General features: G+C 46.0%; 1 pseudogene; it reads right to left on the bottom strand.

Moving 5' to 3' along the window:
* Positions 1-688: 688 nt before the first annotated feature.
* Positions 689-840, bottom strand: LOC142356930 (5.8S ribosomal RNA; annotated as a pseudogene).
* Positions 841-18,996: the final 18,156 nt, after the last annotated feature.

Below are 18,996 nucleotides of genomic sequence, written 5' to 3'. Positions count from 1 at the left end.
ATTACAGGTACTAGTAAATGCACGTTACTAAGGACTATATAGTTCTAGGTTACTGTACACAACGACGTTCACATGTTGATGTTTCAGCTGCCGCTTACTAGAAACAACATAATACTTATCGTGCATACCTTTCCATAACTTGTCCTTTTCAGATGCATTAGTTTCCCTTTGTCTTGGCTTCTACAGTCAGACTGGCTACTAGTAACAGCACAGTACTAATCACATATCGTTCTACAGTTTGCAGACAACTTTCACATGTTGATGTTTCAGCTTTCGCCTACTAGAAACAACATAATACTCGCTGTATACATTTGTAGTTCTCTATGTAACTTTCATGTGAAGAAGTTTCGCCAGTCTTTTTGACTGTCTCAAATCTGAGTCATGCTTAGGCTACTAGTTGCTTCATAGTACTTATCGCCTCGAGATCATTGAACAAAACTTGATTTTCACATGTTGCTGTTTCAGCTTCCGCTTACTAGAAACAACATAATACTAGTCTCATTAAGTTCCGTCTCTTTGCAATTTTCTTATGAAGAAAATTCGCCATCACAATGACTCCAGCAGTTCTTGATCAAGGAATGCAATCATTGATCAGAATGCTATTATTTGAATCGGTTCTGCTTTAAGTGTTCCAATTTTATTGGAAGCACCAACAATAGAACATCAATGTGTTCAATCGAGAGTTATATAACCCTGAATCGGACGCAGTCAACAGCCGAAGCCGAGACCGCCTTTTGCGTTAGAGAGGTCGGTAAACAAATCTTGCGATTCATACCGAATTAACACATATAGCTGTGCTCCTCTTCGTAAAGCGAGCCAAGTGATCCCCTGTTGAAGGATGTATTTGGACCAATCTAGTAGCATTTGGTTTCCAACAAGCTCTCCCAAGTTAGCTTACTTATTGGGCTTTTCAACCAATTCGGTTGGCTACAAGCATCATCAAAGTACTAGCCACAGTTTGATCGCAAAATTCTACGACTTTCACATGTTGATGTTTCGGCTTGCGCTTAGCCTACTATAAGCAACATAATACTAGTCATATCATAGAGCGTGATCAGCTTGTGACGTTCTCATGATGAAGTTTCACCAACAGTGTCTCACTTCGAGCTTAAATCCAGCTACTAGTAACTACACAGTACTGACTGCAACGATAACTTTTATCTATACCTTTCACATGCTGCGCTTTCGGCCAGGGCCTACTAACGTCAACATAATACTCGATATAAACTTTTGTTCATGATGCAGCTTCCCCATGCAGAAGTTTCGCCTTCAAATGCTCTCTTGGCCATATGACGTAAGAAAAGGTTACTAGTAACATCACAGTACTAGCCACAGTTTGATTGCAAAATTCTACGACTTTCACATGTTGATGTTTCGGCTTGCGCTTAGCCTACTAGAAGCAACATAATACTAGTCATATCATAGAGCGTGATCAGCTTGTGACGTTCTCATGATGAAGTTTCACCAACAGTGTCTCATTTCGAGCTTAAATCCAGCTACTAGTAACTACACAGTACTGACTGCAACGCTAACTTTTATCTATACCTTTCACATGCTGCGCTTTCGGCCAGGGCCTACTAACGTCAACATAATACTCGATATAAACTTTTGTTCATGATGCAGCTTCCCCATGCAGAAGTTTCGCCTTCAAATGCTCTCTTGGCCATATGACGTAACACAAGGTTACTAGTAACATCACAGTACTAGCCACAATTTGATCGCAAAATTCTACGACTTTCACATGTTGATGTTTCGGCTTGCGCTTAGCCTACTAGAAGCAACATAATACTAGTCATATCATGGAGCGTGATCAGCTTGTGACGTTCTCATGATGAAGTTTCACCAACAGTGTCTCATTTCGAGCTTAAATCCAGCTACTAGTAACTACACAGTACTGACTGCAACGATAACTTTTATCTATACCTTTCACATGCTGCGCTTTCGGCCAGGGCCTACTAATGTCAACATAATACTCGATATAAACTTTTGTTCATGATGCAGCTTCCCCATGCAGAAGTTTCGCCTTCAAATGCTCTCTTGGCCATATGACGTAACACAAGGTTACTAGTAACATCACAGTACTAGCCACAATTTGATCGCAAAATTCTACGACTTTCACATGTTGATGTTTCGGCTTGCGCTTAGCCTACTAGAAGCAACATAATACTAGTCATATCATAGAGCTTGATCAGCTTGTGACATTCTCATGATGAAGTTTCACCAACAGTGTCTCATTTTGAGCTTAAATCCAGCTACTAGTAACTACACAGTACTGACTGCAACAATAACTTTTATCTATACCTTTCACATGCTGCGTTTTCGGCCAAGGCCTACTAACGTCAACATAATACTCGATATAAAATTTTGATCATGATGCAGCTTTCCCATGCAGAAGTTTCGCCTTCAAATGCTCTCTTGGCCATATGACGGAACACCAGGTTACTAGTAACATCACAGTACTAGCCACAGTTTGATTGCAAAATTCTACGACTTTCACATGTTGATGTTTCGGCTTGCGCTTAGCCTACTAGAAGCAACATAATACTAGTCATATCATAGAGCGTGATCAGCTTGTGACGTTCTCATGATGAAGTTTCACCAATAGTGTTTCATTCGAATTGGTTCTGCTTTAAGCTCTCCAATTGTTTTGGATGAACCAGTTTTGCCCTTCGAAGCCACTTTTGTGAGCTTTTGTGGGTCTTTACCAAGAGGATATACCTCAAGGCCTCTTTCAATTCCTTTAAGTTCTTTCAACTCCTTTACAGTTTCTAGGTTCACATAGCTGCAAACCTTATTTCTAGTTTTAAGTCTGGCCAACTTGGGGAGAGTTGGTGCAGACCGTGACCAATTCTAGTAGGATGCCACAACAAGAATGTGATCAACTTAGCTTGTCGATGAACCTGCCCCACATTCAAACAACTCTATCGCCTTTTCCTCGTATAGTTATATGCGAGGGCCTCTCATAGAGAGCGCTGTTAGCAACCTTTTCCACATAGACGATAAAGTTGTGAGTGTTTTGCACATGGCTGTTGTCATCACCACGTGACGAGTCAACTCAGCTTGACTCTCTACACTCCGACAAGCTTTGCACATACGCCTTTAGTTCAGTATGTGTCTTTAATCTGACTCCGGTGCCTCAAGCCGGAAAAATTGTCAGATTATGATCATTATCGGTTAGTCATCCCGATGCAAGATCGTATCGTACTGTCTTTGTCTACCTCCAGATTCCGAAGAACAGGAGGAGACTCTCCCAGACCTACATATCTGGGAGAATGTTCAGAGGGCGAGAAGCTGTGGATTACTCTCCCCTAAGAACTGACTAAACTTTACCCTCGTCCAAGGTAAGTTTATTTTAGCTAGCCTTCTATGTAAAGGATCTGAGGCTAAGCTGTGTTTTTTCGAGCCTTTGGCTCGGAGCAAGTTCAGTGGGCGCCCCGAGTAGCTCAACTCTTTCCCACTGAACAGCGCAACGCTCTGTCACTCGCTGGGATTTTTGCGTGTCGGTTCTAACCACGCGACTTGTGGACCTTTTTAGGCCTTTCTCATTCACAAGTCTATAGCTGGGCTTCTATAACCCAGCTTCTGAGATCTAGATAGCTGCAGTTCTGCTAGGCTGCTTTTGCTAACTAGTCTCCCTTTAAGCAGTCCCTTGCCATGACTGCTGAACTATGTATCCACACAAGTAGTTTTTGAGCTCGATACATAATTCGAGATTGGTTGCCAAGCAATCTCTAGCGACAGAGCGTCATGCGCACTACAGACATGGCCTCTACCAGCAGCCATGCCCGAAGGAATCAATCACTGATCCTTCCGCAGGTTCCCCTACGGAAACCTTGTTACGACTTTTACTTCCTCTAGACAATTAAGCTCGATCCGCTTCATCCCGTTGCCGGAGACCGAAGTCCCAACAGTAGGAATTTGCAATTCTTGCTTAACTATCCAATCAGTAGTAGCGACGGGCGGTGTGTACAAAGGGCAGGGACGTAATCCCTATGAGTTGTTGACTCATAAGTACCAGGAATTCCTGGTTCACGTCTGCAAGTTACAACAGACGATCCCCTTGAAGCGCTGTACTTTTCTCTGATTGCCCAGTCCATTTCGGACCAAGGGCTGAGTACTCAATCTAAAAGTACACAGTGTAGCGCGCGTGCAGTCCAGAACATCTAAGGGCATCACAGACCTGTTATAGCCTCACTTCATCTGCGGTATTTAATTCCGCATAGTTCCTCTAAGAAGTGTTTGAATTCACATATAGTGAATTTCATTATTTAGATGGAGAAGATCTCGTTCGTTATCGGAATTAACCAGACAGATCACTCCACTAACTAAGAACGGCCATGCACCACCGCCCATATAATCATGAAAGATATTCAATCTGTCAATCCTTAAGATGTCTGGACCGGGTGAGTTTTCCCGTGTTGAGTCAAATTAAGCCGCAGGCTCCACTCCTGGTGGTGCCCTTCCGTCAATTCCTTTAAGTTTCGATTTTGCAACCATACTTCCCCCGGAACCAATAAACTTTGGTTTCCCGGTTAATCTCTTGCCAAGTCAAGATCGACTTTGACAAATTGTAGGTTGGTATAGTTTATGGTCAGAATTACGAGGGTATCTAATCCTCTTCAATACTCTGACTTTCGTTCTTGATTAATGAAAACATTCTTGGCAAATGCTTTCGCAGTAGTTTGTCTTGCCACGATCCAAGAATTTCACCTCTAACGTAGCAATACAAATGCCCCCGTCTGTTCCTTTCAATCATTACCGCACTCAGCCAACCGGCATCAATCGAGTAGCGGGTCATTCTCCATTATTCCATGCTTTATTATTCGATCCCAAAGGATGCTTTGAACACTCTAATTTTCTCAGGGTGAAAACACCGTTTCCACAGTTCGTCACATTTAAGTGCAAACTATTTCTTCGATGCGAAGGATGAGCGGAACGAGTCAACAGATTTAACTGAAGACCATGTTGCCGTTCTACTCAAACAGATCCAACTATGAGCTTTTTAAACGCAGCAACTATTGCATACGCTTGTAGAGGCTGGTATTACCGCGGCTGCTGGCACCAGACTTGCCCTCTACTCGTTCATCAATGGAGCTTTTAAGTCCATTCCATTCTGATTACAAACCATAAAGGTTCATATCATTATTTCTAGTCACTACCTCCTCGTGCGGAGAGTGGGTAATTTGCGTGCCTGCTGCCTTCCTTGGATGTGGTAGCCGTTTCTAAGGCTCCCTCTCCGGAATCGAACCCTGATTCCCCGTTACCCGTCACAACCATGGTAGTCCGTTACACTACCATCATAGGTTGATAGGTCAGAAATTCGGAAGTTCCGTCCCCAAGCCGAAGCTATCTGGGATCTTTCAGTTACTAGGACTCATCACGGGATGTGTCTGTACTTAGCAAATCACCCGGTGTAGTCTTGTAAAAGTCTCCGACAGTGTCGGACAATCAGCATGCATTAGCTGCAGGGTTACCGCAGTTATTCATTTAGCTTGCAAATCAACTAATAGATAGTAACTGATTTAATGAGCCATTCGCGGTTCCACTTTTTCAAGCTTCGCTTGCACATGCATGGCTTAGTCTTTCAGACAAGCATATGGCAACTGACAGGATCAATCAGTTTAATTGTACTTTGAACAATCTTTCGATTTGTTCGAATTTAGAAAGACATAGCCTTGCGGCCTCGTCAATCTTGCTTTGAGCTTTTTAAATCACGAAGAGTTTCAATGCATGCTTTGGCATGGCTACTAGTTACTACACAGTACTCTACACACTTAGAGTTACCCACGATTACACATTTCACATGCTGATGTTTCGGCTCGCGCGTACTAGAAACAGCATAATACTATGTGTACTGGTAGATAGCGCTCTGTGAGCATTTCCCATGAGCAGGTTTTGCCCTCCAAATCTCTGTTCTACTGTTACCAATACCGGCTAACAACTGTATCATACTAGGGAGAATTGACTCATGATTTAAAAACCAGATGTTCACATGTCGATGTTTCGGCTCTCGCCTACTAGAAACAACATAATACTAGTCTGTTAAAAATCTCAATCACGCCGCCTCTTCAGATACAGAAGTTTTACCTTTTATTGGTTAGAGAACAGCTTTCCAGCTGTCGACATGGTTACTAGTAACAACACCGTACTCAACACAAAAACTTTTCAACTTCACAACTTTCACATGCTGATGTTTCTGCTTTCGCATACTAGAAACAGCATAATACTTATTGTTTTGTCAAGTAATTTGTGTGTCTTTCCCATGTGAAGTTTCACCGGTCAACAATGTTTCCCTGACCAATTACGGCTACTAGTAGCTGTATAATACTAGGGAAAATGATTGAGGATTTAATATCAGATTTTCACATGTTGATGTTTCGGCTTTCGCCTACTAGAAACAACATAATACTAGTCTGCTAAGAAATCTCGCTCAAATTGCCTTTTCACATACAGAAGTTTCACCTTCTATTGGTTAGAGAACAGTTCTCAGCTGTCGACATGGTTACTAGTAACAACATCGTACTCAACACAAAAATTCTTCAACTTCACAACTTTCACATGCTGATGTTTCTGCTTTCGCGTACTAGAAACAGCATAATACTTATTGCTTTGTCAAGAAGTGTGTGTGTCTTTCCCATGCGAAAGTTTCACCGGTCAGCAATAATTGCCGTGTCCAATTAAGGTTACTCATAGCTGTATAGTACTAGGGAAAATGATTGAGGATTTAATATCAGATTTTCACATGTTGATGTTTCGGCTTTCGCCTACTAGAAACAACATAATACTAGTCTGCTAATAAATCTCGCTCAAATTGCCTTTTCACATACAGAAGTTTCACCTCTTCTTGGTCACTGTACAGATGATGCTGTCTGTTCTTTATTTGGTTCTGCTTATTATAAGGAGGGGCATCACTCCTTCCTCCTTGGTTTGCATGCATTAAGCCTGCTTTGTGAAAAGCGTATCTTTCTAGCTTTTCTTCGCCTTACTCGAGTAGGACGATACAATCCAGACATTAGTCAGTCTTGGTGTAAAGTCACTGAGTATTATTCGGTTCTGCTTTATTCAGCAATATGCTGTATAATTGTTGTAATTTGCGAACATATTTGTTCTCAGTTCCGAACTACTAGCGACGACAGATTACCAGCGGTCATGAGCCATCAAGGTAGTTCTTTGGTGCATCAAGTAGAGAGGTGCCATCAAACAACACTTCCCTAATAATGCTACACACATAGAATTTGCTACAGTGCAGCTTTTTACTTTGCAAAATTTGCGCACAAATTTTGCATAGAATAAATGTTTTATCAAGATTTTTAGATCCCCTCCCTTGAGAGAACGTTACTCCTTTAAGTGAACACCCCGCGGCGTCCTGTTGTTATTGCTTATAACCATTTCGCAAGCCGGAGGCATAATGCACTACGCAAGCCGCTACTTTGGCACAGAGGCACCTAGTTTTACACCCGGGACTTCAGGTGGCCCAGTTTTACACCCAGTACAGCGGTGCCAGTTGGTAACCCGGTGGATCCTCGGAGACCAGACATGATCATAGATCAAACCCGATGTATGCTACTCCTGAACGTATAGTATCTCCACTGTGCAATGAAATTATCGTTCGTTTCGGGCCTTCCTATACGTTCAGCAGACAATCGCTAGGAATTCACCTCGTGACCCGTGGTGACCACACTGGATTTCAAGTTTATTGATTTGGACAGACCTGTCATTTATTTTGCTTTTCAGCTTCAGTTCTGCTCGATCTAGCTTGCCTAAGGCTTGATCTCGCTTTGCTCACCCCTGTAGGAGCCTCTACTAGTACCACTCGGAGTAATGGGGAATCCACCAGACCTAATCGATGAATGCCATCAAACAACAAACATCATACCCGGCTTCATCAGGCATATTTTATTACTTCCGAGAGGTACTTTAGTATCAGATCTTTCTCCATGCCTCTTATGAGGACCCGTCAGACCTTTCGGTTTATCGTTTAGCTTCAGTCCTGCTCGATCTAGCTTTCCCAAGGCTCGATCTAGCTCTATTCGCCCCACTAGAGGGCTCTCTAAGACCCCTCGGTCTTAGTGTTATCTTCTGTAATGCCTAACCAAGCTTACTACAGGCCTTGGTCAGGTCTTTATCGGTCACCGATTAGTAACAGACCAATCATAGGGCCTTCCACCCTATCCGGGTTGAGGTCTTTAGTCCAGCCATATTTTGACAAGACACCTCTCCCTAATAATGCCCCACACATAGAATTACTGTCCATGCAGTATTTAACTTGTGTTTTTTTCTAAAATTTGATTTTCACTTTTTGGAGGTTCATTTGCTCCTCTGACACTCTTTCAGCTTCAATCTTACTCGATCTAGCTTTCCCAAGGCTCGATCTAGCTCTATTCGCCCCACTAGAGGGCTCTCTAAGACACTTCGGTCTTAGTGTTAGCTCCGGTCTTGCTCAATCGTGCTTGCTGAAGGCGCGATCAAGCTTTAGTTAGCTTCTCGTACTTCCTCTTGGCCTCTCTAGGAGGACCAGACAGACCTCTCGGTCTATCGTTTAGCTTCAGTCCTGCTCGATCTAGCTTTCCCAAGGCTCGATCTAGCTCTATTCGCCCTGCTAGAGGGCTCTCTAAGACCCCTCGGTCTTAGTGTTAGCTCCGGTACAGCTCGGTCGTGCTTGCTGAAGGCCCGATCAAGCTTTAGTTAGATTCTCGTACTTTCTCTTGGCCTCTCTAGGAGGACCAGACAGACCTCTCGGTCTATCGTTTAGCTTCAGTCCTGCTTGATCTAGCTTTCCCAAGGCTCGATCTAGCTCTATTCGCCCTGCTAGAGGGCTCTCTAAGACCCCTCGGTCTTAGTGTTAGCTCCGGTACAGCTCGGTCGTGCTTGCTGAAGGCCCGATCAAGCTTTAGTTAGCTTCTCGTACTTTCTCTTGGCCTCTCTAGGAGGACCAGACAGACCTCTCGGTCTATCGTTTAGCTTCAGTCCTGCTCGATCTAGCTTTCCCAAGGCTCGATCTAGATCTATTCGCCCTGCTAGAGGGCTCTCTAAGACCCCTCGGTCTTAGTGTTAGCTCCGGTACAGCTCGGTCGTGCTTGCTGAAGGCCTGATCAAGCTTTAGTTAGCTTCTCGTACTTTCTCTTGGCCTCTCTAGGAGGACCAGACAGACCTTTCGGTCTCTTGCTTAGCTTCAGTCCTGCTCGATCTAGCTTTCCCAAGGCTCGATCTAGCTCTATTCGCCCCGCTAGAGGGCTCTCTAAGACCCCTCGGTCTTAGTGTTAACTCCTGTAATGCCTAACCAAGCTTACTACAGGCCTTGGTCAGGTCTTTATCGGTCACCGATTAGTAACAGACCGATCATGGGGCCTTCCACCCTATCCGGGTTGAGGTCTTTAGTCCAGCCATATTTTGACAAGACACCTCCCCCTAATAATGCCCCACACATAGAAATACTGTCCATGCAGTATTTAACTTGTGTTTTTTCTAAAATTTGATTTTCACTTTTTGGAGGTTCATTTGCTCCTCTGACACTCTTTCAGCTTCAATCTTACTCGATCTAGCTTTCCCAAGGCTCGATCTAGCTCTATTCGCCCCACCAGAGGGCTCTCTAAGACACTTCGGTCTTAGTGTTAGCTCCGGTCTTGCTCAATCGTGCTTGCTGAAGGCGCGATCAAGCTTTAGTTAGCTTCTCGTACTTTCTCTTGGCCTCTCTAGGAGGACCAGACAGACCTCTCGGTCTATCGTTTAGCTTCAGTCCTGCTCGATCTAGCTTTCCCAAGGCTCGATCTAGCTCTATTCGCCCCGCTAGAGGGCTCTCTAAGACCCCTCGGTCTTAGTGTTAGCTCCGGTACAGCTCGGTCGTGCTTGCTGAAGGCCCGATCAAGCTTTAGTTGGCTTCTCGTACTTTCTCTTGGCCTCTCTAGGAGGACCAGACAGACCTCTCGGTCTCTTGCTTAGCTTCAGTCCTGCTCGATCTAGCTTGCCCAAGGCTTGATCAAGCTCTATTCGCCCCGCTAGAGGGCTCTCTAAGACCCCTCGGTCTTAGTGTTAGCTCCGGTACAGCTCGGTCGTGCTTGCTGAAGGCCCGATCAAGCTTTAGTTAGCTTCTCGTTTTTTCTCTTGGCCTCTCTAGGAGGACCAGACAGACCTCTCGGTCTATCGTTTAGCTTCAGTCCTGCTCGATCTAGCTTTCCCAAGGCTCGATCTAGCTCTATTCGCCCCGCTAGAGGGCTCTCTAAGACCCCTCGGTCTTAGTGTTAGCTCCGGTACAGCTCGGTCGTGCTTGCTGAAGGCCCGATCAAGCTTTAGTTGGCTTCTCGTACTTTCTCTTGGCCTCTCTAGGAGGACCAGACAGACCTCTCGGTCTATCCTTTAGCTTCAGTCCTGCTCGATCTAGCTTTCCCAAGGCTCGATCTAGCTCTATTCGCCCCGCTAGAGGGCTCTCTAAGACCCCTCGGTCTTAGTGTTATCTCCTGTAATGCCTAACCAAGCTTACTACAGGCCTTGGTCAGGTCTTTATCGGTCACCGATTAGTAACAGACCGATCATAGGGCCTTCCACCCTATCTGGGTTGAGGTCTTTAGTCCAGCCATATTTTGACAAGACACCTCCCCCTAATAATGCCCCACACATAGAATTACTGTTTATGCAGCTTTTCACTTGTGAAATTTTTAATTTTCGCAATTATTATAGAATAAGTGTTTGCGCAGCTTTTCATAGGTCGAGCTCTAGCTAGCTAGCTCAAGCTAGCTAGCTAGCTCAAGCTCAAGCTATCTAGCTCAAGCTCAAGCCAGCTAGCTCAAGCTCAAGCTAGCTAGCTAGCTCAAGCTCAAGCTAGCTAGCTAGCTCAAGCTCAAGCTAGCTAGCTCAAGCTCAAGCTAGCTAGCTCAAGCTCAAGCTAGCTAGCTAGCTCAAGCTCAAGCTCAAGCTAGCTAGCTCAAGCTCAAGCTCAAGCTAGCTAGCTAGCTCAAGCTCAAGCTAGCTAGCTAGCTCAAGCTCAAGCTAGCTAGCTAGCCCAAGCTCAAGCTAGCTAGCTCAAGCTCAAGCTCAAGCTCAAGCTAGCTAGCTAGCTCAAGCTAGCTAGCTAGCTCAAGCTCAAGCTAGCTAGCTAGCTCAAGTTCAAGCTAGCTAGCTAGCTCAAGCTCAAGCTAGCTAGCTAGCTCAAGCTCAAGCTAGCTAGCTCAAGCTCAAGCTAGCTAGCTCAAGCTCAAGCTAGCTAGCTAGCTCAAGCTCAAGCTCAAGCTAGCTAGCTCAAGCTCAAGCTCAAGCTAGCTAGCTAGCTCAAGCTCAAGCTAGCTAGCTAGCTCAAGCTCAAGCTCAAGCTAGCTAGCTAGCTCAAGTTCAAGCTAGCTAGCTAGCTCAAGCTCAAGCTAGCTAGCTCAAGCTCAAGCTAGCTAGCTCAAGCTCAAGCCAGCTAGCTCAAGCTCAAGCTCAAGCTAGCTAGCTAGCTCAAGCACAAGCTAGCTAGCTAGCTCAATCTCAAGCTAGCTAGCTCAAGCTCAAGCTAGCTAGCTCAAGCTCAAGCTAGCTAGCTAGCTCAAGCTCAAGCTCAAGCTAGCTAGCTCAAGCTCAAGCTCAAGCTAGCTAGCTAGCTCAAGCTCAAGCTAGCTAGCTAGCTCAAGCTCAAGCTCAAGCTAGCTAGCTCAAGCTCAAGCTCAAGCTAGCTAGCTAGCTCAAGCTCAAGCTGGCTAGCTAGCTCAAGCTCAAGCTAGCTAGCTAGCTCAAGCTCAAGCTAGCTAGCTCAAGCTCAAGCTCAAGCTCAAGCTAGCTAGCTAGCTCAAGCTAGCTAGCTAGCTCAAGCTCAAGCTAGCTAGCTAGCTCAAGTTCAAGCTAGCTAGCTAGCTCAAGCTCAAGCTAGCTAGCTAGCTCAAGCTCAAGCTAGCTAGCTCAAGCTCAAGCTAGCTAGCTCAAGCTCAAGCTAGCTAGCTAGCTCAAGCTCAAGCTCAAGCTAGCTAGCTCAAGCTCAAGCTCAAGCCAGCTAGCTAGCTCAAGCTCAAGCTAGCTAGCTAGCTCAAGCTCAAGCTAGCTAGCTAGCTCAAGTTCAAGCTAGCTAGCTAGCTCAAGCTCAAGCTAGCTAGCTCAAGCTCAAGCTAGCTAGCTCAAACTCAAGCTAGCTAGCTAGCTCAAGTTCAAGCTAGCTAGCTAGCTCAAGCTCAAGCTAGCTAGCTAGCTCAAGCTCAAGCTAGCTAGCTCAAGCTCAAGCTAGCTAGCTCAAGCTCCAGCTAGCTAGCTAGCTCAAGCTCAAGCTCAAGCTAGCTAGCTCAAGCTCAAGCTCAAGCTAGCTAGCTAGCTCAAGCTCAAGCTAGCTAGCTAGCTCAAGCTCAAGCTAGCTAGCTAGCTCAAGTTCAAGCTAGCTAGCTAGCTCAAGCTCAAGCTAGCTAGCTCAAGCTCAAGCTAGCTAGCTCAAGCTCAAGCCAGCTAGCTCAAGCTCAAGCTCAAGCTAGCTAGCTAGCTCAAGCACAAGCTTGCTAGCTAGCTCAAGCTCAAGCTAGCTAGCTCAAGCTCAAGCTAGCTAGCTCAAGCTCAAGCTAGCTAGCTCAAGCTCAAGCTCAAGCTAGCTAGCTAGCTCAAGCACAAGCTTGCTAGCTAGCTCAAGCTCAAGCTAGCTAGCTCAAGCTCAAGCTAGCTAGCTCAAGCTCAAGCTAGCTAGCTAGCTCAAGCTCAAGCTCAAGCTAGCTAGCTCAAGCTCAAGCTCAAGCTAGCTAGCTAGCTCAAGCTCAAGCTAGCTAGCTAGCTCAAGCTCAAGCTAGCTAGCTAGCTCAAGCTCAAGCTAGCTAGCTCAAGCTCAAGCTCAAGCTAGCTAGCTAGCTCAAGCTAGCTAGCTAGCTCAAGCTCAAGCTAGCTAGCTAGCTCAAGTTCAAGCTAGCTAGCTAGCTCAAGCTCAAGCTAGCTAGCTAGCTCAAGCTCAAGCTAGCTAGCTCAAGCTCAAGCTAGCTAGCTCAAGCTCAAGCTAGCTAGCTAGCTCAAGCTCAAGCTCAAGCTAGCTAGCTCAAGCTCAAGCTCAAGCTAGCTAGCTAGCTCAAGCTCAAGCTAGCTAGCTAGCTCAAGCTCAAGCTAGCTAGCTAGCTCAAGTTCAAGCTAGCTAGCTAGCTCAAGCTCAAGCTAGCTAGCTCAAGCTCAAGCTAGCTAGCTCAAGCTCAAGCCAGCTAGCTCAAGCTCAAGCTCAAGCTAGCTAGCTAGCTCAAGCACAAGCTAGCTAGCTAGCTCAAGCTCAAGCTAGCTAGCTCAAGCTCAAGCTAGCTAGCTCAAGCTCAAGCTAGCTAGCTAGCTCAAGCTCAAGCTCAAGCTAGCTAGCTCAAGCTCAAGCTCAAGCTAGCTAGCTAGCTCAAGCTCAAGCTAGCTAGCTAGCTCAAGCTCAAGCTCAAGCTAGCTAGCTCAAGCTCAAGCTCAAGCTAGCTAGCTAGCTCAAGCTCAAGCTAGCTAGCTAGCTCAAGCTCAAGCTAGCTAGCTAGCTCAAGCTCAAGCTAGCTAGCTCAAGCTCAAGCTCAAGCTCAAGCTAGCTAGCTAGCTCAAGCTAGCTAGCTAGCTCAAGCTCAAGCTAGCTAGCTAGCTCAAGTTCAAGCTAGCTAGCTAGCTCAAGCTCAAGCTAGCTAGCTAGCTCAAGCTCAAGCTAGCTAGCTCAAGCTCAAGCTAGCTAGCTCAAGCTCAAGCTAGCTAGCTAGCTCAAGCTCAAGCTCAAGCTAGCTAGCTCAAGCTCAAGCTCAAGCTAGCTAGCTAGCTCAAGCTCAAGCTAGCTAGCTAGCTCAAGCTCAAGCTAGCTAGCTAGCTCAAGTTCAAGCTAGCTAGCTAGCTCAAGCTCAAGCTAGCTAGCTCAAGCTCAAGCTAGCTAGCTCAAACTCAAGCTAGCTAGCTAGCTCAAGTTCAAGCTAGCTAGCTAGCTCAAGCTCAAGCTAGCTAGCTAGCTCAAGCTCAAGCTAGCTAGCTCAAGCTCAAGCTAGCTAGCTCAAGCTCAAGCTAGCTAGCTAGCTCAAGCTCAAGCTCAAGCTAGCTAGCTCAAGCTCAAGCTCAAGCTAGCTAGCTAGCTCAAGCTCAAGCTAGCTAGCTAGCTCAAGCTCAAGCTAGCTAGCTAGCTCAAGTTCAAGCTAGCTAGCTAGCTCAAGCTCAAGCTAGCTAGCTCAAGCTCAAGCTAGCTAGCTCAAGCTCAAGCCAGCTAGCTCAAGCTCAAGCTCAAGCTAGCTAGCTAGCTCAAGCACAAGCTTGCTAGCTAGCTCAAGCTCAAGCTAGCTAGCTCAAGCTCAAGCTAGCTAGCTCAAGCTCAAGCTAGCTAGCTCAAGCTCAAGCTCAAGCTAGCTAGCTAGCTCAAGCACAAGCTTGCTAGCTAGCTCAAGCTCAAGCTAGCTAGCTCAAGCTCAAGCTAGCTAGCTCAAGCTCAAGCTAGCTAGCTAGCTCAAGCTCAAGCTCAAGCTAGCTAGCTCAAGCTCAAGCTCAAGCTAGCTAGCTAGCTCAAGCTCAAGCTAGCTAGCTAGCTCAAGCTCAAGCTAGCTAGCTAGCTCAAGCTCAAGCTAGCTAGCTCAAGCTCAAGCTCAAGCTAGCTAGCTAGCTCAAGCTAGCTAGCTAGCTCAAGCTCAAGCTAGCTAGCTAGCTCAAGTTCAAGCTAGCTAGCTAGCTCAAGCTCAAGCTAGCTAGCTAGCTCAAGCTCAAGCTATCTAGCTCAAGCTCAAGCTAGCTAGCTCAAGCTCAAGCTAGCTAGCTAGCTCAAGCTCAAGCTCAAGCTAGCTAGCTCAAGCTCAAGCTCAAGCTAGCTAGCTAGCTCAAGCTCAAGCTAGCTAGCTAGCTCAAGCTCAAGCTAGCTAGCTAGCTCAAGTTCAAGCTAGCTAGCTAGCTCAAGCTCAAGCTAGCTAGCTCAAGCTCAAGCTAGCTAGCTCAAGCTCAAGCCAGCTAGCTCAAGCTCAAGCTCAAGCTAGCTAGCTAGCTCAAGCTCAAGCTCAAGCTCAAGCTAGCTAGCTAGCTCAAGTTCAAGCTAGCTAGCTAGCTCAAGCTCAAGCTAGCTAGCTCAAGCTCAAGCTAGCTAGCTCAAGCTCAAGCCAGCTAGCTCAAGCTCAAGCTCAAGCTAGCTAGCTAGCTCAAGCTCAAGCTAGCTAGCTCAAGCTCAAGCTAGCTAGCTAGCTAGCTCAAGCTCAAGCTCAAGCTAGCTAGCTCAAGCTCAAGCTCAAGCTAGCTAGCTCAAGCTCAAGCTCAAGCTAGCTAGCTCAAGCTCAAGCTCAAGCTAGCTAGCTCAAGCCCAAGCTCAAGCTAGCTAGCTAGCTCAAGCTCAAGCTAGCTAGCTCAAGCTCAAGCTCAAGCTCAAGCTAGCTAGCTAGCTAGCTCAAGCTCAAGCTCAAGCTAGCTAGCTAGCTCAAGCTCAAGCTAGCTAGCTCAAGCTCAAGCTAGCTAGCTAGCTCAAGTTCAAGCTAGCTAGCTAGCTCAAGCTCAAGCTAGCTAGCTAGCTCAAGCTCAAGCTAGCTAGCTCAAGCTCAAGCTAGCTAGCTCAAGCTCAAGCTAGCTAGCTAGCTCAAGCTCAAGCTCAAGCTAGCTAGCTCAAGCTCAAGCTCAAGCTAGCTAGCTAGCTCAAGCTCAAGCTAGCTAGCTAGCTCAAGCTCAAGCTAGCTAGCTAGCTCAAGTTCAAGCTAGCTAGCTAGCTCAAGCTCAAGCTAGCTAGCTCAAGCTCAAGCTAGCTAGCTCAAACTCAAGCTAGCTAGCTAGCTCAAGTTCAAGCTAGCTAGCTAGCTCAAGCTCAAGCTAGCTAGCTAGCTCAAGCTCAAGCTAGCTAGCTCAAGCTCAAGCTAGCTAGCTCAAGCTCAAGCTAGCTAGCTAGCTCAAGCTCAAGCTCAAGCTAGCTAGCTCAAGCTCAAGCTCAAGCTAGCTAGCTAGCTCAAGCTCAAGCTAGCTAGCTAGCTCAAGCTCAAGCTAGCTAGCTAGCTCAAGTTCAAGCTAGCTAGCTAGGTCAAGCTCAAGCTAGCTAGCTCAAGCTCAAGCTAGCTAGCTCAAGCTCAAGCCAGCTAGCTCAAGCTCAAGCTCAAGCTAGCTAGCTAGCTCAAGCACAAGCTTGCTAGCTAGCTCAAGCTCAAGCTAGCTAGCTCAAGCTCAAGCTAGCTAGCTCAAGCTCAAGCTAGCTAGCTCAAGCTCAAGCTCAAGCTAGCTAGCTAGCTCAAGCACAAGCTTGCTAGCTAGCTCAAGCTCAAGCTAGCTAGCTCAAGCTCAAGCTAGCTAGCTCAAGCTCAAGCTAGCTAGCTAGCTCAAGCTCAAGCTCAAGCTAGCTAGCTCAAGCTCAAGCTCAAGCTAGCTAGCTAGCTCAAGCTCAAGCTAGCTAGCTAGCTCAAGCTCAAGCTAGCTAGCTAGCTCAAGCTCAAGCTAGCTAGCTCAAGCTCAAGCTCAAGCTAGCTAGCTAGCTCAAGCTAGCTAGCTAGCTCAAGCTCAAGCTAGCTAGCTAGCTCAAGTTCAAGCTAGCTAGCTAGCTCAAGCTCAAGCTAGCTAGCTAGCTCAAGCTCAAGCTAGCTAGCTCAAGCTCAAGCTAGCTAGCTCAAGCTCAAGCTAGCTAGCTAGCTCAAGCTCAAGCTCAAGCTAGCTAGCTCAAGCTCAAGCTCAAGCTAGCTAGCTAGCTCAAGCTCAAGCTAGCTAGCTAGCTCAAGCTCAAGCTAGCTAGCTAGCTCAAGTTCAAGCTAGCTAGCTAGCTCAAGCTCAAGCTAGCTAGCTCAAGCTCAAGCTAGCTAGCTCAAGCTCAAGCCAGCTAGCTCAAGCTCAAGCTCAAGCTAGCTAGCTAGCTCAAGCTCAAGCTCAAGCTAGCTAGCTAGCTCAAGTTCAAGCTAGCTAGCTAGCTCAAGCTCAAGCTAGCTAGCTCAAGCTCAAGCTAGCTAGCTCAAGCTCAAGCCAGCTAGCTCAAGCTCAATCTCAAGCTAGCTAGCTAGCTCAAGCTCAAGCTAGCTAGCTCAAGCTCAAGCTAGCTAGCTAGCTAGCTCAAGCTCAAGCTCAAGCTAGCTAGCTCAAGCTCAAGCTCAAGCTAGCTAGCTCAAGCTCAAGCTCAAGCTAGCTAGCTCAAGCTCAAGCTCAAGCTAGCTAGCTCAAGCTCAAGCTCAAGCTAGCTAGCTAGCTCAAGCTCAAGCTAGCTAGCTCAAGCTCAAGCTCAAGCTCAAGCTAGCTAGCTAGCTAGCTCAAGCTCAAGCTCAAGCTAGCTAGCTAGCTCAAGCTCAAGCTAGCTAGCTCAAGCTCAAGCCAGCTAGCTCAAGCTCAAGCTCAAGCTAGCTAGCTAGCTCAAGCTCAAGCTAGCTAGCTCAAGCTCAAGCCAGCTAGCTCAAGCTCAAGCTCAAGCTCAAGCTAGCTAGCTAGCTCAAGCTCAAGCTAGATAGCTAGCTCAAGCTAGCTAGCTAGCTCAAGCTCAAGCTCAAGCTAGCTAGCTAGCTAGCTCAAGCTCAAGCTAGCTAGCTCAAGCTCAAGCCAGCTAGCTCAAGCTCAAGCTCAAGCTAGCTAGCTAGCTCAAGCTCAAGCTAGCTAGCTCAAGCTCAAGCTCAAGCGAGCTAGCTAGCTCAAGCTCAAGCTAGCTAGCTAGCTCAAGCTCAAGCTAGCTAACTCAAGCTAACTCAGCTAGCTCAAGCTAACTCAAGCTAGCTAAAGCTAACTCAAGCTAACTCAAGCTAACTCAAGCTAACCCAAGCTAGCTAAAGCTAACTCAAGCTAACTCAAGCTAACCCGAGCTAACTCAAGCTAGCTCAAGCTAACCCAAGCTAGCTAAAGCTAACTCAAGCTAACTCAAGCTAATTCAAGCTAACTCAAGCTAACTCAAGCTAACTCAAGCTAACTCAAGCTAGTTCAAGCTAACTCAAGCTAGCTAAAGCTAACTCAAGCTAACTCAAGCTAACTCAAGCTAGCTCAAGCTAACTCAAGCTAGTTCAAGCTAACTCAAGCTAGCTAAAGCTAACTCAAGCTAACTCAAGCTAACTCAAGCTAGCTCAAGCTAACTCAAGCTAACTCAAGCTAACTCAAGCTAACCCGAGCTAACTCAAGCTAACTCAAGGTAGCTAAAGCTAGTTCAAGCTAGCTCAAGCTAGCTAAAGCTAAGACAAGCTAACTCAAGCTAACTCAAGCTAACTCAAGCTAACTCAAGCTAGTTCAAGCTAACTCAAGCTAGCTAAAGCTAACTCAAGCTAACTCAAGCTAACTCAAGCTAGCTCAAGCTAACTCAAGCTAGTTCAAGCTAACTCAAGCTAGCTAAAGCTAACTCAAGCTAACTCAAGCTAACTCAAGCTAGCTCAAGCTAACTCAAGCTAGTTCAAGCTAACTCAAGCTAGCTAAAGCTAACTCAAGCTAACTCAAGCTAACTCAAGCTAACTCAAGCTAGCTAAAGCTAACTCAAGCTAACTCAAGCTAACCCGAGCTAACTCAAGCTAGCTCAAGCTAACCCAAGCTAGCTAAAGCTAACTCAAGCTAACTCAAGCTAATTCAAGCTAACTCAAGCTAACTCAAGCTAACTCAAGCTAACTCAAGCTAGCTAAAGCTAACTCAAGCTAACTCAAGCTAACTCAAGCTAACCCGAGCTAACTCAAGCTAACTCAAGGTAGCTAAAGCTAGTTCAAGCTAACTCAAGCTAGCTAAAGCTAAGACAAGCTAACTCAAGCTAACTCAAGCTAACTCAAGCTAACTCAAGCTAACTCAAGCTAGTTCAAGCTAACTCAAGCTAACTCAAGCTAACTCAAGCTAGCTAAAGCTAACTCAACCTAACTCAAGCTAACTCAAGCTAACCCGAGCTAACTCAAGCTAACTCAAGGTAGCTAAAGCTAGTTCAAGCTAGCTCAAGCTAGCTAAAGCTAAGACAAGCTAACTCAAGCTAACTCAAGCTAACTCAAGCTAGTTCAAGCTAACTCAAGCTAGCTAAAGCTAACTCAAGCTAACTCAAGCTAACTCAAGCTAGCTCAAGCTAACTCAAGCTAGTTCAAGCTAACTCAAGCTAGCTAAAGCTAACTCAAGCTAACTCAAGCTAACTCAAGCTAACTCAAGCTAGCTAAAGCTAACTCAAGCTAACTCAAGCTAACCCGAGCTAACTCA

Source organism: Convolutriloba macropyga, unplaced genomic scaffold, assembly GCF_964194025.1.
Source record: "Convolutriloba macropyga unplaced genomic scaffold, txConMacr16.3 SCAFFOLD_1171, whole genome shotgun sequence".
Lineage (NCBI taxonomy): Eukaryota > Metazoa > Xenacoelomorpha > Acoela > Convolutidae > Convolutriloba > Convolutriloba macropyga.
This window is presented reverse-complemented; position numbering and strand designations above follow the sequence as displayed.